This window comes from Asterias amurensis, chromosome 16 (genome assembly GCF_032118995.1).
Source record: "Asterias amurensis chromosome 16, ASM3211899v1".
Lineage (NCBI taxonomy): Eukaryota > Metazoa > Echinodermata > Asteroidea > Forcipulatida > Asteriidae > Asterias > Asterias amurensis.
The window spans coordinates 12248771-12261261 of record NC_092663.1 but is presented as its reverse complement, the minus strand read 5'-3'; the positions used below and the strand labels follow the sequence as shown (position 1 = coordinate 12261261).

Sequence of the window (12491 nt, the reverse complement as noted above, 5' to 3'; positions counted from 1 at the left end):
TATCCCAAGACTTGCGAAACCTCTCTAAATAATGCCTAAAGTTCCAACTAATACTGTATAGCAGGGACATTAACTTTAAAAAAAATGGTGCAACAATTTGGTCAACAAAATGTTTGAACAAGCACAAAGACTGATCTGATTTCTCTTATGGGTAAGTAAACTTTGATACCGAGCAGAATTGAAAGATATTTATCAGAAAAGTCAACATTTGAACACCTTGTTTTCCTTTTCTATAAAGATATTGAATTGAAGACCAATGGACTTGTCCAGTCCAGAGTTAGCTGGCCTGATGCAAAAAACGCTGGACTATGGCCCTGTTATCTGGTGTTAATTTTAGTATGAAGTACAAGAAAAATTACTATCTCACTTCAACCTTTAAACATTTTTGTTTGTTTTTCTTTAAAGATATTGAATTGAAGACCAATGGACTTGTCCAGTCCTGAGTTAGCTGGCATGATGCAAAAATCGCTGGACTATGGCCCTGTTCTCTGGTGTTAATTTTAGTATGAAGTACAAGAAAAATTACTATCACTTCAACCTTTAAACATTTTTGTTTGTTTTTCTTTAAAGATATTGAATTGAAGACCAATGGACTTGTCCAGTCCTGAGTTAGCTGGCATGATGCAAAAATCGCTGGACTATGGCCCTGTTTTCTGGTGTTAATTTTAGTATGAAGTACAAGAAAAATTACTATCTCACTTCAACCTTTAAACATTTTTGTTTGTTTTTCTATAAAGATATTGAATTTAAGACCAATGGACTTGTCCAGTCCTGAGTTAGCTGGCCTGATGCAAAAATCGCTGGACTATGGCCCTGTTTTCTGGTGTTAATTTTATTTTGTTTTCCTATAAAGATATTGAATTGAAGACCACCGGACTTCAAGTTCTAAGTTTGCTGGCCTGATGCTAAATACGCTCGACTTGGTCCTGCGTTCTGGTGTAAATCTTGAGCCTTGAACATACATTTAACTTTTGGTATGTAAGGAACACATTGCCTTGGCTCTGACAAGTTGGTCTATAAAAAGCGTTTGTAACCGTTTGTTATAAAATGAATATAGTTAGAAAGATGTTTTAAAAGTAAAATACAATGATCCACACAAATTTGCCCCGAAAGTGTGTGGTTTTTCTTTTATTTTGCGAACTAACACGGTCGGCCATTTATGAGTCAAAAATTTGACTCCCATAAATGGCCGACCGTGTTAGTCGACAAGCTAAAAGGAAAAACCGTGCAATTTCAAGGCATGTTTGTGTGCATCATTGTATTCTACTTTAACAACAACATTCCACCCGATATGCATTTTATAACAAACGGTTACAAACGCTTTTCAAAGACCAACTCGACAGATCCATGGCAACGTGTTCCGTTAAATACAACCATGGAGGTAGAAATCCCTATTTCAACCTCCATATTACAAGTTTACTACTACCTTCACTACCTAAATGGAGAAAAGTTAGTGGAGTACCATTCTAACACAGCTTTGCATTGGTTCAATGTCGGCCATTCCACGCAGTGGAATAGACAGTGGTCAACTGACCTTCACACATACAATGCCTTTGATTCTTGTTCACAGAGCTCGGGAAAAGTACACAGTATACAGTGCTAAAAATAACACACATGGGTCAATCGGTAAAACCAAAATTAATAATCTATATCCGTGATGCAAGTTTCCATGCAGAATCGCCAACAGAAAAGTCGTAAAAGTATAAAGCCTTACCTCACAGTTGGTTGCCTTACTCCAAGCAATGCCAAATATGTCCACACGCTTGACCATCTCATCTCATCATACTGGTTATAAATCGCAGCCAGAAGCACCCACCTTGAAATAGTAGTAGTAGTATACTGAATACAGATGATTCACACGACTTATTTACATTGCAGGCAAGACTTGCTTAGTCAGGGTTGTGTATTAATCATGCCTGCTACAGTTGATCTGGAAAGTCACAACATGAAAATGACAGTAAGAAAAGTTTAAAATATTAAGTAGGATTTGAAATTTTCAGGTTGGAATTTCTTTTAGTAAGGTTTAGCTGTACACTATGGAATGATAATCTCTAAATGAGTTGGGGTGGTTCTGAAAAGAACCGTAGGTTTCAGTTAAAAGTTTTAAAAATTAAAGTTGTTTTGCCAACAGAAAGTGCATTGATCTGGAATGTATAGACCATGGACCAATTCATAAAGCCTATCATAAGTGTAACCACAATAAAATTGCTAAGCACAGAATAGTGTTTAGGTCTTAGCAGAAACAGGTTACCAACAAAAATTACATGGTTTGCATTGTTGTGGATAGTGCCCCACTAATTGCTTAACCACGGAAATTTGTCAAGCAGTACTTTCTGCTAAACAGCTTTATGAAATAAGGCCCAGGCGTATAACCACGAATTTTTATTTTTGGAGAAGCGAATATGAATTTGGGAGGAAAGGGGCGTATATGAAAGAAAACTTACATTGGAGCACCACCCGTCACGCAGCGATGTAGAATAGAATTGGATTTTTTTGAAAATGAAAGCCTAGTTCAAGCCATTCGGTCAATTGTTGTGCTTATTATTTGTTTTGCCCACTATTGTCATTTATTTTTGGCATACTTTCATTTTTCGGCAATGGCAGGGGGGGGGGCTGTCTCTTTTACCAGCCCGTTGCAGATTTATTTATAACCCAAACCAGTTGCGTCAATTTATTTTTGTACCAACTTTCAATTTTGATCACACAATGATTCTAACAACATGTGTAAAGAAAACCTTCACTGTTTGTTGGCCTGTAAAATTTGACCTGCATTTGTACACTGTATGGCCTGCAGTAGGGAGTCTCAATTCATTCTTAGAACAAGATTTTTAGGTAATAAACAAAAACCTGAATGGCTTGGGCTAGCAATATCTGACCTTGAGAATATTGCTGAGTAACGACAGCAAGATTTGTCATTTTGAATTTGATCACACTTTACCGAATAAACTAAACTGTTCCCATTCTTTGGTTTTCAAAAAAGTACACCATCTATATAATTCCATGATGATCCAACTAACATGTGCAAATATCAACTTAAATGATCCATATAAAAAAATCCCAACAACTTTTGTCTGGGATATAAAATAGGGTAATTTTTTGGGGTAGTTAAATCATGGTTAAATCTTGGTCTCAGCTGTGAAACCTGGTTTGTTTGTTCGTCAGACCTGTCTCACATGCTTTAATTTTGTCTTGCCAATGTTTAAAGCTATTTGGGGTTTGAAAAAATTGTTGACTATTGGTCTAACATATTTTGGGGATTTGACAAATTGATGACCAAAACAACAACTAGAAATCATTGTCTCTTTAAATTGTTCCTTTTAAAGGCACTGGACGCTATTGGTAATTACTCAAAATAATTGATAGTATAAAAATTTACTTTGTAACAAGCAATAGAGACCTGTGACAGTATAACACATTGTGAGAAATGGTTTCCTCTGAAGTAATGTAGTTTTTGAGAAAGAGGTACTTACCACTCAAACTTTTAAAGACTTCAGGCGCGAAGCCTTTTATTAGGCATCTGATTTGTCACAAATTTGTCCAACAAAGGTGTTTTTTCTTTCACTATTCTCTTGCAACTTCGATGACCAATTGAGACAACATTTTTCACAATGTGTTATATTATGCATATGTTGGGATACACCAAGTAAAGTACTGGTATTTGACCAAAGTTACCGAAGGCGTCCAAAAAGGGCAAAACATCTCTAAAGGCAAAAATGGAAGTACACTTCTGATGAACTCTGGTTCAGGTAATTAGTGATAAATGCTGTATTCATCAGTATCCTTGGTAAGTGGGTGTACGCACCCATTGCCATTGTGATCACCAAATGAGTGGGTGCTTAACAAACAAATAAGGGGTACAGGGTACAGGGGGAAGCAGGTCAAACAAAAGGTTTAAGCCCTAAAGGTTTTCAAAACAGTTGAATCACTTCATGCCTTCCTGTATGACTTGCTTTTAACAGGATAGGAACAGTTAATGGAAACATGAAATTCATTCAAAAACCACCAAACTGTAAACAGGTGTGTCTACCTACTGGAGGAAAATAAATCCCTAACAAACATTATTAGTTTCGTAAAGGTTGTCTTAAGGTGAGGCCCCCCACCAAAGAAAAAGAAGAAAAAGAAATAGAAAGTGCCACAGATGGACATGTAGGTGTCAGTAGGACCAATCGAATTCAACTGTTTTTTATTTTAAATAGGAAAGAAAGTTACCTGTAAAGTTGTACAGCTATTTTTAAGAAAGAAAAGGGAAAAACTAATTTGTTGTTATAATCATTTTGCTTACTAGTTTATTTATATTTATATCATCTACCATGGTGTATGTAGAAAATGAAGCTGCAAATAATGAGTCAACCCTGCTTAGGCCAAATAAAAATTAAACATGTTTAGCATCCTCGCCCGCTTTATTTGTAGTGTTTTTTTCATAAATGATTTTTTTTTCTAGGAACAAAAGGATATATTTTAATGACCGCTTAAAAAAAAATTTTCAGCTGTTTGTTTTAAAAAATGTGACAGCCATTAAAAAAAACTCCTCCTTCCTTTTTTCAAAAATGGAGAACGCTCAATGTTTTTTTTTTATTGGCCTAAACAGGTTGTCAACATCCACTGAGCGGAGGAGGCATGGTAACAGTTACCTCCCACATTGCACACAGTCTTCCAAACAAAGTTGAATCATCATAATTCCTTCCTGACTGATTTACTTTACGTGGCACTTGATGACCATAAAATGACCCCAACAATCCAGACAGGTCACCCATTCTTGTACACTGTATTGTATTTTAAAGTCCACGGTGGCACACCATTGTCATGTCATAAAATGACCACCTTATTGTTTAGTGGAACTGTCTAGTGTATTAAGGGCTGAATCATCTGGTGTGTGGGTTCGATGCCCACACATGTCCTTCGTGAGATACTTTAAAGACAATGGACACTATTGGTAATTGTCAAAATCCAGTCTTCTCACTTGGTACATATCTCAACATATGCATTACATAACAAACCTGTGAAAAGTTGAGCTCGATTTGGTCATCTGAGTTGCAAGATAACTATGAAAGAAAAAACAGCCTTGTCACAAGAAGTTGTGTGCTTTCAGATGCTTGATTTCGAGACCTTAAATTCTAAACTTGAGGTCTTGAAATAAAATTTGAGGAAAATTACTTCTTTCTCGAAAACTACGTCCCTTCAGAGGGAGCCGTTTCTCACAATGTTTTATACTATCAACTTCTCCCCTTTACTTGTTACCAAGTGAGGTTTTATGCTGATAATTATTTTTAGTAATTACCAATAGTGTCCACTGCCTTTAAAGCCATTATACACTTTCGATAAGAAAAAAGTATTGTCCAAGTCCCACACTTCGCGTATCACAACTTATATATAAAATAACAATCCTGTGGAAATTTAGGCTCAATCGGACATCGGAGTCGGGAGAAAATAACGGGAAAACCCACACCTGTTTTCGCGCGTTTCGCCGTGTCATGACATGTGTTTATAACAAATCCGTAATTTTCGCAAACGAGAATTTATATTGTTTTACCGTTTTCTCAAAAAATAAAGCATTTCATGGACTAATATTTCAAGAGAAGTCTTTCACCATTACCTTCTGTAAACCCTGTAAATTATTTGTAAATCTGTGATTTTTTTTTTTTTTTGCTGTACCGAAAGGGTCCAACGGCTTTAAGCCATAATTGTTTCTCTTTACCTGGGTTTATAAATGGGATGAATAAATCTGCATTTACAGAATAAATGGGTAAGAAGAAATGGTCAACTTTAGATGTGGTACGATTAAAACCCTTAGTAGGAACTCAACCCAATCCAGATAAAATGTTCCAGTACAAATTTGGAAAGGATTTCGATATCGGATCGATTTGGTTTTAATCAAAATATCGGTATATCGCGATATCAATTAAGTATCGCAATATCGCGATGTATTTCCTAGCTGAGACATCTTGCACCCCATAGGTTTGGAGTAAAATTAGAAGAATAGGTCGTTAGAACACCTCTCTTATGCTATGACTGTCTCTTCTACAACTTTCACTGGGAGTTTGAAGACTGATGATGTCAAATTTAATTAATCGCGATTATATCGAATACCGCGATATATTGTCTGCGATATCGTGAATAAAATAAATCGGTATCGCCCAAGCTTAATTCTAACCAGTGTCAAACATGAGAGATTAGGGCCTATAAGACAGTAGTAAGAAACCACTGAGCAAACCTATCCCTGATAGATCTTCTGCTATTGACCCCCTTGAAGGCGCGTCACACGTGGCGACTGATGCCACGCTCACCATGTTGGTGGTCAATAGGTTTACATGTAAACGCTGCGTCGCCTAAAATGCGCACTTCTCTGAATTAAAAAACACACGTTGGCATTGACCACCAAAATGGAACATCCAAGGTTATTCTGATGATGACGTCAGGTGAATTGGGCCATAGGGCCTACATTAAGAGGCATCAGTGATAACTTTGCAGTCAGAAGGGAATTGAAGCCTTTTATAGTTCCTATCGTTGATTTGTGAAATGGTACACTGGCATACGTTCTGGCAAAGCAGATAAAAACACCGGCCTAAAGCTCTGGTCTTTCTGTAAGCAGAGTGTGGGTTCGAGTCCCGGTCGTGATACTTGGTTTTGCGTGTATGCATGTAAAAGAACCCGGTAAATGCTTACCAGTACTTACTTTTCAATTCATTTTAATAGATCTGCTGTATTTTCATTTCAGTACAATACAAGTACTGCTGTACATGATGAGAACAAAAATGCACCAATTACCACATACCTACAACCCACCGAGGGCCCATTACAGTCCTGAGGGTCTTTTTAATCCTGCCAAAGTGCACTCCAACTGTGGTTACTATACATGTACAACATTTTTTGCACTTCCCCTTTCTCTCTATTTTGGTCACAAAGATTGCCCAATTAACTTTTAAGACGGATCCTTAGGGTCCGTGTCTCAGAAAAAAGGAACTGAATACTTTGACAGCGATATTGTGTTAGATCCTTCCTTGATGATTCAGTGTACTTTTTGGAGGTCAAGTACTGTGACCTTCTCAGTTGGACCACAGTTAAGTGATATAATATTGAAGTCTTATATAGTGAAACTACCGAAAAGGTGCTCAATGCGCTGAGTACATTGTATAATATACAAACTTTCAGAAAGGTTATTGAAGTGATGAATTCTGACACCCATTTATGTAGCACCTTATAAGGATTTACAAGGTGACTACGGGCATTCAGCAGCCACAGCCAAGAACACTGGGGCGAACCCCTTCTCTTTTTGATTAGTGCACTGGGTTCTTTTACATGCGTTACACAACAGGACGGCTTTACGTCCCATGATTAAGTGTCTTGCTTAAGGACACAAGTGTCACGACTGGGGATTCGACCCACCAGAGTTTGAATTTTTATTTTAAAATATTTGTTGAGCAAAGGAATGGTCCTCTTTGCTCCACACGACCCTTGCATGGGAAAAAAAGCTATAGCCTATACCTAAACAAATCTCATTTTGAGAAAAGGAAACTTGTACAGACATTAGCTGTTTTGCCTGACAAACTGGGTGAATCTGTTATCCATCCACAGTTCGTAAAGTTCTAAAGACTCACCTTTTTTTCATGTTAATTGCTTTCATGGTGCACTACATACTATGATCTTGATGGAATAGCGCCTTCAAATGCTATGACTGTAAACATCAATGTGTAAAGGTGTAAATTCCCTGTGCGGGTGGGGAGGGACGGATGGGTCCAATGCCCTTGATATTTGATCTTCCTCTCTAACTAATCAAAGAGCAAACATCCCAGAGAGTATACTGACTCAACAGCTTTACCTAATGCACTGTAATCACTTCCATTGCAGGGAAATCTTATAAAAACAAACAGCTTTGTCAATGACTCTGAGACCATACTTGGAATGTTGCCTCACCAAGTTTGCATGCAACGGGAAACGGATTACATATTTTATTTCGTTTTTATATTACACTTTAAAATCTGTGCCACTAAAACTTCTTGGGATCAATTACAATGCCCAGTTATAAGCCTTGAGGGCCAACTTTACAAAAAGCTTAGCTTAACGCCTGGTGAATATGAATGCCTGATAGGGAACTTTTTTTATTTTTTGGATGGGCATACCATGGAAGAATAAGAACACGTTCTGATTCCTCCATGGGCTTACTCAGTACACTCCAAACTGTTTTCATACTGCAGTCAGTTTTATTCAAAACCCCCCTGACTACAAAATGATTATAGTAAAACTGTCTAACTTCATTGAGCAATTAGGGAAAACTCTATCCCTTTGATGACTACACTGTATTGCATGAATAGAAGAAAAAGTATTTTGAATAAGGGAATAAATATGTGCTTGGCCGTTTAATACCGGGTGCAGTCCAGATGCGATATCCGGCTCGGGTAATTTTCAGCATCCGGACTGCAACCGGTTTTAAACAGAGTGTTTAATACCGGCCAAGCACATTTTTATTCCCATTCATAAATACCTTTTTGGTCAAAAATCATGAAAAGTTTTGGTCCAAAAGTATTAAAAAAACGCAAAAATTATAATTGTTCAATGATTTATTTCAACAAAACACCCCTCCAGCTTTGAAATGGTAAGGCCCTCTAGTAAACAACTCCTTATAAAGAGATTGATGTGTGGGTCGTGCGTATCGCGTGATGCGACACAACTGTTCCAGTCGTTGCTCTCGACCAATCTAGAAATAATAAACTGTCTCATAAACACAGGTGCAAGCTCGTGTGTCATGCCCATGTTTAAACACTTTTTACTGGTGTTATATGATCCGTTTAAATACCCCCACGTGATGCCCTCTCGACCAATCAGAATGGATAAACTGTCTTCCAAGGTATTGATGTTGCGATGATTGCACATGTAACTCTGAAACACCGTCTTTTACACTTTTTAAGGTTGACCTTTGGCCTAGTAATGTTTGGACTGTAACAAGACAATACAACACAAAAGCCTATGAAACTATACAAACACAAACCAACAATGGAAAACCACTGGAAATATGGGTTTGTGCAAATGATTTTAACCACTTCTGTGTCTCTTCGCGGAATAGTATTTTTTTTTGACAATTTGTTTGTAGGCATAGCTAAGCGCAATCTTTATTGGGCTGTTACGGATCTCTTTTATCACATCATCATCAGCAACTATGATAGGACTGATCCAACAAGGTTACTCAGACATCAGGGCCCAATTTTATAGAGCTGCTAAGCACAAAAAAGTTTCCTTGATAAAAACAGTCAAATTTCCATTTGTTGTGTATTGCTTGTTACTGGTATTCAGCTGTTGTTTGCTAAATCCTAAAACTCGTGGGAATTCGGTTGGTAATCCTGTTTTTATCAAGGAAGAAATTCCATGCTAAGCAAAATCTGTGTGCTTAGCAGCTCTATGAAATTGGGCCCAGATGTGGCTGAGCGATATTTATAATATAGGCCTATAAGTGCCGAGTCAAAGAGCAAGGTCCTTTATCACACAGCCATGACCCTTAACAATTAAAGGCTCTTTAATAAAATTTCCTTTCATAAAAGATGCCCTTTTTCGTTGGAAAGCTTAATGTTGGAAAATCTTTAACAAAGTGTAATTCCTGTCATTGGCACTATTTGGGACTAGCCTCGCTCTGTCATGCTCCACGCAATGGTTTCAATGTTTTACTAAAGTTGCGACTCCGAACTAGGAAATGATCCAGTGTGTTTACCTGTTTACTTGTAATTGGCAACCCCTTGTACTACACACACGGGTCATACTACTTGCCGTCAACTCACCTGTGCCGTCAACTCGCGGTAACTCCCCCAATATACATTTAAAATCCACAAAAGAAGCATAGAACTGTAAAGTATTAGCAAAAAGAGAATTCGCGTAAGTTTTAGGTTACATTTCGGAATAAAAATTGAGGTTTTTTTCTTGTCAAAAAAATAATCTCAAAGCAGCAAAACCGTCGGCTGCCATCTTGCTTTTTCACATGGATTAGTCTTAGCCAAGATGTCAATGATTGTTTTTTTTTTGTTTTTTTATCAACACACAGTCGTTTTTGTAAATGAAATTTTACCAAAAACCATGAGAAATATGTACCGGTCGTTTAGTTTAGCACAGACAAACACTTCCATGCCCCATTTTATTATAAAATTTGTTCTGTAAACTTAATGAGTTGACGGCACAAAAATGAGTTGACGGCGAGTTGACGGTAAGTTGGCAAGTTGACGGCAAGTAGTAGGACCTACACACACAGCCCCCCCCCCCCCCCCCCCCGCACAGGAAAACGAATGAGTCGGCTTGTAATGTTTGTCTCTGTTACTAACAGAGACAAACATTACAAGCCGACTAACAGTGTTAGCCCACCTTGTTGAGCTGTTAATGGCTCCGCTTTTAAAGGAACACGTTGCCTTGGATCGGTCGAGTTGGTCTTTGAAAAGCATTTGTAACCGTTTTTTATAAAATGCATATGGGTAGAAAGATGTTGTAAAAGTAGAATACAATGATCCACACAAACATGCCTCGAAATTGCGTGGTTTTCCTTTTACCTCGTCGACTAACACGTCGGCCATTTATGGGGGTCAAAATTTTGACCCCCATAAATGGCCGACCATGTTAGTTCGCACAGTAGAAGGAAAACCACGCAATTTCGAGGCAAACTTGTGTGGATCATTGTATTCTACTTTTAAAACATCTTTCCAACCATATGCATTTTATAAAAAACGGTTACAAACACTTTTGTTTTGACCAACTCGTTCGATCCAAGGCAACGTGTTCCTTTAAAGGAACACGTTGCCTTGGATCGGTCGAGTTGGTCTTTGAAAAGCGTTTGTAACCGTTTTTTATAAAATGCATATGGGTAGAAAGATGTTGTAAAAGTAGAATACAATGATCCACACAAACATGCCTCGAAATTGCGTGGTTTTCCTTTTACCTCGTCGACTAACACGTCGGCCATTTATGGGGGTCAAAATTTTGACTCCCATAAATGGCCGACCATGTTAGTTCGCACAGTAGAAGGAAAACCACGCAATTTCGAGGCAAACTTGTTTGGATCATTGTATTCTACTTTTAAAACATCTTTCCAACCATATGCATTTTATAAAAAACGGTTACAAACGCTTTTGTTTTGACCAACTCGTTCGATCCAAGGCAACGTGTTCCTTTAACATCGGTCTCATCACTGTCGCCATAGTTATAACATGGAGATAGAATTAGAACTTCTACAAAACAAAATCTATTAAGTTCATGCTTACCAACTAGTCCACTGGAAACCAAGAATAGTGCTTGCAATACTCATGTCCTTCACATTCCAAAAAGTAGAGCAAAGTGAACTGTAACTTGTATTATTTAACATATTTTTCGCGATTGCTCGCCAAGAAAAATGAAATAGATCGTTGGATGTACTCGGTTTAGTCGACCTTCGAAGCTCTAGGTAGGTTCCGTTCTACATATTACGTAGTTTACTTCATGTAGACGTCTGGGTTGTGTGCATCGCGTGTGTCTGTTGGGCTTTCAGGTAAAAACGGGGAATCCCCAATAAATCCCGTTCAATGGATCCGGTTAAACCAAGCATTGAGTTTTCACAGAAATTTTCACCGCATAACTGTGCTTGGTTTCCCCCTTGCTCTTCCTTCTTACTTTTTTCCCCAACTATAACAAAGTAAAAAGCAAGAAAACTCTATGTTTAATTTGACCAGGGTGCTTCCCTTTTTAGATTAATGACTATCAACAGTATGCACCGTTTTATATCGTTAGAGATGTGGTCAGACTTTTCACGCACCTGAGAATTCTCACTGAGTTTTGTATGGCATAGGCCATTGACATTTACTCCAAAATAGATCATGTATCCTATTAATAAAAGAGACCTCGTTGTTTGAGATCTAGCTATTAAAGGCAGTGGACACTATTGGTAAATACTCAAAATAATTATTATCATGAAACTTTTCTTGATTACGAGTTTAATGGGGAGAGGTTGATAGTATAAAACATTGTGAGAAACAGCTCCCTCTGAAGTGACGAATTTGAAATCAGAAAGCACACAAATTCGTGTGACGTAGGGTGTTTTTTCTTTCATTGTTATCTCGCACTTCGACGACCGGTTGAGCTCAAATTTTCACAGGTTTGTTAATTTATGCATATGTTGAGATACACCAACTGTGATGACTAGTCTTTGACAATTACAAATAGTGTAAATTGATGCATTTTAGTAATACAGATATATATATAATAACCACTGGAGGAAAACAATTCATCCGTAAGGGTTGTCGCCCTGGGTCCCGCCCCGTTCATAGCTCTGCTTACCGCCGAATTATGTGCTTATATACGATTAACATTTTTTATATATAAAAAGTGCCGCCATAGAGGCCTAATTTCACGTTGTGAAAGTAATATTACAGAGTTAATGTGTCATATCCGTATGAGCCCAGGGTTTACGAAAGTTTGAACAAACTTTTGTTTGTTCTGAAAATCACGTGCTGTCGTTTGCAACAAACCATTTGTTTTACGCAATAAATGTT

General features: G+C 37.7%; 1 protein-coding gene across 3 annotated transcripts in view; it reads right to left on the bottom strand.

The window, feature by feature from the left end:
• The window catches only part of LOC139949203 (uncharacterized), a 38849-nt gene extending 27472 nt beyond the window's left edge, over positions 1 to 11377 (bottom strand). For 2 of the 3 annotated variants that reach the window (XM_071947594.1, XM_071947599.1), the window contains exons 1-2: positions 11229 to 11377; positions 1715 to 1930 (exon numbers count right to left, since the gene is read on the bottom strand). The gene's annotated coding sequence lies outside the window, so the exon portion shown is untranslated. Of the gene's footprint in view, positions 1 to 1714; positions 1931 to 7595; positions 7681 to 11228 lie in introns of those variants that run through there. The other variant, XM_071947595.1, reaches the window with a different exon arrangement.
• Positions 11378 to 12491: the final 1114 nt, after the last annotated feature.